Genomic DNA, 6,000 nt, shown 5'->3' on the forward strand with positions numbered 1-6,000 from the left:
ATGTGTTGTTGTGTTGTTTATTGTTTAAATTTGCTTGGATGCTGTTAAACCTTAAACTGTCCAGTGATTTTCCATGCTGTTTGGCTTTTGGCATTTGAATGTTTGTTTTGAAGTTGAACATGAGTATATCCCCTGCTGCTGTTTTTTTTAACAGAAAACCCTAAGGCTGCCCATGGAAAACCATATGTTATGTATTACATGCTGTTGTCTGTTGTTATGAGAACATTCCCATACCATGCTTTTGAATGATGTTTGGTTTGATTTTTGGTTGAGTGATGAATGATGCTGTTATGATGACCTTGTCCAGAATTTTCTCACAGATGTTTGGCCATGCTGTTGTGATAGCAATAATGAATATACTCTGCTGCAGCTTTAAATTTGTTCATAAAATCCATGCTGTTGTTTGTGGTATTTGGTCATAGGTGTTGGTTTATTGTTTGATTGTGTGTTAATGAACCTACTGCATAGTGTCCTACGGTTGTTATGATAATGCTGTTTGAAAAGGTATGCTATTAAACCTCAGGACCATGCTTAAAATCCATGAGATCATGAATGCTGTTGATTGCTTGATAAGTAAACATTGACAAATGCTATGTTGATTGTGTATTTGCTGTTTGATTTTGCTTAGATGTTGGCTGAATTTGTTTGAAGTTTACCATGAACCATGCTAGTTAAATCCTGCTACTGCTATGCTGACAGCCATGCTATAGATTGATGGTGATTTTGATGAACATGACTTTCAAACCTTGCTGCTATCAAACTACTTTATCCTGTCCAGAATTTTGCTCGAATGTTGTATTGGTGTGTTGCTGAATGATGTTGCTATATCAGTACAATGCTGTTTGTTTGGTTGTTTGTCTATTGGTATTCCAACTGATGATGATTGATGAACACATGAAATTAATGCTGCAAATGCCCTGCTGCTGTTATGTTTATTTTGGTTGATTGTTGTTGGTTTGTTGTCCATGAGGTGATTGGTATGAGGGACATGCTATTGGCCATGACTGTAGGATCTGTTCTATTTGGAAAGTTGTTGATTGAATGTTGAACATTGATGCTGATTGTTTGCAATGCCCTGCTGCTGTTTGGAAGATCCATGTGAACCATGTTTAATTGCCTGTTGTTTGGTTGTTTGTTTGTTGAAATGTCAATTAATAATGATGTTGATAATAACATGAATGCCCTGCTGTTTTGCTATTTTTAAGCTGCCCAGAAATTCATATGATTCGTGGTTGTTGTGTGTGGTTTGTGGCTACGTGATTGTTGCATAACGGTTATTATATGCTGCTGTTCATTAATTGTTTTTTTGATCAAATGCTGAATGCCATTGCCCAAACCCTAAGGCTGCATGAGAGCCCAGAAAAATTAAAGGTGATTGGTTGTTATGGCTTTGTTTACTGTTTTATTGGGGCAAGCCAATCAGGACATTTCCTGGGCGCCCTTGAAACGATGTCGTTTCAATTAGTGGCGCGCAGAATTACATCTTTGCCACGCCTTTGACTTTGGTTTGACCACTTTGCCTTGCATTTTGTTTATGTTTCACCAATTATTTCACTCAACTTAAATAATTAATTTCTCATTCATTTTTTTACCCAAAAATTATGAAATTTTTTACACATGATCACAAATGAGTCTAGAATTTTATGGTGAATTTTAATTAATTTTTGGTTGGCTGGATTTTATTGATAATTATTTTCTTGACATGTATGCCAAAATGATACATTGTGCCATTCTCTTTGTGAAATTATCATATTGCATCCAATGAGCTTGAAATTTTTTGTGATGAAACTAGACACTTTGACCTTTGTCTCCATATAGACTTTGTGCATTTATCATTTGTGGATTGGGAGTTATGATTTTTTGAAGTCATGTGTTACAATTGTTGCTATACCATGAACATGCATCTTCACAAATTTTGTTCACATGCTTCCCTACATCCAATTGACCCCAAATTTTGCATGAATGATCCCTTGTATGTCTAATTGATGTATGAATTTTCTTGGAAATTAATCTTGCTGTTTTCCATTTGATTGAGAATTTTCTTCCATACCTAGTCATTTGTTGACTTTTTGTGCTATGCCTTGCCAAATCTTTTGTGAAATTCTCAAATCATATTGTATATCCATGAAATTTCATATGTGAAAACTAGACTCTTTGAGCTTTGCATTGGTGTTAATCTCATTCATTTCTCTTCTGTTTTCAAATTGATATGATTTTTTGAAGTTGACCCATGCTTGTTGACTTTCACCATGCTTACTTGAACTTTGTATGACTTCATGATTTTAATTGCCTGCCTTCCTCTCATCCAAATGCCATGAAATTTTACATGTATACCATGTTAGATGTTAGGATTGAATGTGATTTATTTCATGATTTTTGAGATTGTTTAGGTTGACTTTTGATGTAAGTCATTCTGTTGACTTTTGTATGCTTTCCTTTGCCTTACTTTGATTTCAAATGTTCATGAAATGATGATGATGCATGACATGATTGTGGGCCCAATTGTGATTGCTTTCTAATTGGTTGACTTTGACTTTGAGTTGACTTTTCCTTGCTGCCTTGACTTTTTCCTTCATGTTTGACCCTAGGCTAGTCCTAGTGGTCCTTTGGACTTATGTTGAGTTTATCTGTTTCAGGTTGAGCATAGTGCTTCCAAGATCATACCAATTTGATTGATGTTTGCTTGTCTATATTGTGCTAACCTTTTGTTTTGTAGGTGACTCATGTAACTTGAGTCTTGCTTTGCACAGTTGACCTCCTGTGGTTGACTGTTTATCCATTTCTTTTGATTTTGACTGTTGACTTGTTTACTAATGAGTTTGACTTTTTTCAGGTACTTTAGTTGCCTAAGTTCTTTGAACTTGCTTGCTTTGCTATTTTAGCATTTGCTTTTGAGGTATAAATATTTCTTCTTCATGTAGTCTGGAGACCCGGTCTGTTATTTGACCGGGCAAACTGTCTGAAGTCCTCCTTAAGAGGCAATGCCTGTGTTTGTTTAAATTTGTCCTAAGCAGGAAAAGTCCTTCAAGTAAGGCAATTGGTGGAAGGTAGGGATAAGCAATCTATCCCCCACTATTCAGTGTGTCCTCTCTTTGCTCCCAGTACCTGGTTGAAGCATTGAGATAAATACCCAAGATCTAATCGAGTCAATAATGGGGAAAGAGTTCCATCTTTCTGGACTCCCCCACTTTCTATTTGATGCTCTCTCTTATTTGAGATAGAAGCAATGAGGCACACCCCTCATCTCCTATTCATCTGCTTCACCTGAGCCCCTCAATGGCCAGGTTAAGAGCGACCTTCACCCATTACAGTGGACTTTCAAAGTCAAACCCTCTTGTGTGAGCCCCCAATTGTTTGGCTATAGAGTGTGCTGTTTGCTATTCATTGACTGATTGCTTGCTCTATGTGCATTTGCTTGCCTATATGTTATGCATTTATCACCATCAATTGTCATTAATGCATGAGCATCTCTTTTGTCTGTTTGACATCATTATTGTTGTTTACCCATTGAGGACAATTGTAAGTCCCACAAGTTGGCATTTGTTCCTATGATATGGAAGTGAGTATAAGACCATCACATTGGCCACTCATCTTACTTTTGTTTTGTTGCCTTGTTTCTTTGTATGTGAGGATACAATTGTAAGTCCCACAAGTTGGCAGTTGTTTTCCTAGGATCATACTGTGTGTTAGAGTAAGTCCCACAAGTTGGCGTCTGACATCCTTGTTCTGCTTTCTTTGTTTGTGAGAGGATGCAATTGTAAGTCCCACGAGTTGGCATTTGCTTTCCTATGATCATGTGTGGGGTTAACCTAAGTCCCACAGGCTGGCAGTTGACTTCCATATTTCTTCATTGTTCTCTTTTTGAGGAGATTAGTGTAAGACCATTGAGTGGCCTCTGATATCCAGTTCTGTTTTAGGAGATTGGTGTAAACCCAGCCATTGGTATCCGATATCCGCTTTTGTTTGTGAGATTGGAGTAAGACCATTGAGTGGCATCCGGTATCATTTATTTGTTTTATCATTACTTACTTTCCATTCCAAAGGACGCACTTGAATCATCCTCTATATGATCTCAAGAAGTGAACCTCCTAAGAAGTTTTACCTTCCATCATCATTCATTCATCCTCATTATGTCCTAGAACCTTTTCACACTTTGATCTTAAACTTGACATAGACATTGTGCAAACTTCTTCATGCTTTCAAACTAAAAACCTGGACTCAAGTCCTTGACTCTTTTTTTGCAAACTCCATTTCATAATACTTCTTTTGAATTAATCTTAATCATACTTTGACTTCACTTTCATAATCACAATCAATTAACTTCACTCATTCACTTGTTTTGGCCATGTCCATTAATCTTTTCATGCATTAGCCGTAGGTTTCAATTATCATTGTGGTTGATGTAAACCTCACCTTATCTTTAGTGAGTCGACAGTAAGACTTCCGTACTGAAAATAGGGTTAACCCCTCTCGTATGTCGAAGCTATCCTCGCATGGTGGATGTTGGTTTTGGTCGAGTGTTCTCCCATTGATAATGAAAAGCCTCAGTGCTATTGTTTAAAATTGAATCCAACTCACTTTTGGAAATCTTTTAGCCGAACTACGGCGTTTTGATCCTTACCTTTGATGGAAGGTACGTAGGCAGCGGGTTCATCCGCTCAAACCCAATAAAACTTGTACATTCTTTTCTCATCATCTCACTCCTGTTTGCACAATGCATATGTCTTAACAAATAACAATCTTTTACAACAAGTGTGAAAAGGGCTCCCTAGGAGTACCTAGGACGTAGTGGGTGCCTAACACCTTCCCATTGCGTAACTTACCCCTTACCCGGAATCTCTGATCTTTTATTAGTTTTCTACGTGTAAAACTTCTTAGGCTTTTGTTCGCTTTTTAGCCAGTCCTTTGGATAAATAAAAGTGCGGTGGCGACTCGAAACTTCATTGTATTGCTTTGCTTATGGTTTAATCGATAAATCATATGGCGACGAATACACCGCTACAGAAAAGTGGCGACTTTGCTGGGGAGATAACTAGTTTCCTTGGCGGTAGTGCCTACTTTTCACCTTTGTTGTGATATATTGTTATTTGTTATTTGATTTATTCTTGTACCATTTGGGATCACTGTATTGATTGTAATGTGTGAATTGCTTGATATACATTGCTGTTTGCTTCGGTGGTCTGTGAGATGAGTTCTATACCCGAACTCGAGTGCACTCTAGGATAGGAGAATGGCATAGTCTTGTCGACTGGTGTGGAGTATTCCTTAGCCAGTTGACTTGCGAGCCCATTCACTTGGTGGAGGTCATGTTGAACTAATAATGTCACACAAGTCATTTGTGGTTAGGCATTATTCTTTCAATCATGTGCCGCAGAAGCCAAGGACCTTAGTTTACCAAACCCATCTTGGCCTATTTTTAGGACCGTAGTGCGGAGGTCGTTCAGATGTCAGTTCTGATACGATTGTCACGCGATACTACACTCATAAGAGTTTCTCTTGAGAATATTCTTGGAATACGAGTATTCGTTCCTCCGATAATATTCGAAAGATGGAACGATGATTATGGGAACTTCTGATAGAACATGTCTGGCAGGTTTAAACCCTAGTACACTCCTTTTGGGTGGTTCTTAACCGAGCCCCCATGCTCGTGACTCTCAACAAACCCTTGATTCGTGGTTGAGTCGTTCAAACACCGTTAATATCAATGGATCCCGGATCGGGTGCAAAACCTAAAATCCACCAAAGCGGCTGGTTGATATTAGGGATGTTTGAACCGGTTCATGTACCGTTAATATCAATGGAACTTGGGTGTCGATAAGGTGAAAACCTAAATCCACCAAAATGGATGATTGATATTAGGGATACATAGAGCTTTCCCACGACCTTTGTTTGGTGTGACTTGCTTGATTCTTGAGTGTGTTTGTTGCATTCATACATTCATGCACTCATCCGCATACATGTCATCATCAGAAAAAGAAAATGTTCAAGGAACTTAAAGGG

This window comes from Lathyrus oleraceus, chromosome 4 (genome assembly GCF_024323335.1).
Source record: "Lathyrus oleraceus cultivar Zhongwan6 chromosome 4, CAAS_Psat_ZW6_1.0, whole genome shotgun sequence".
In the NCBI taxonomy this organism is placed as follows: Eukaryota; Viridiplantae; Streptophyta; class Magnoliopsida; order Fabales; family Fabaceae; genus Lathyrus; species Lathyrus oleraceus.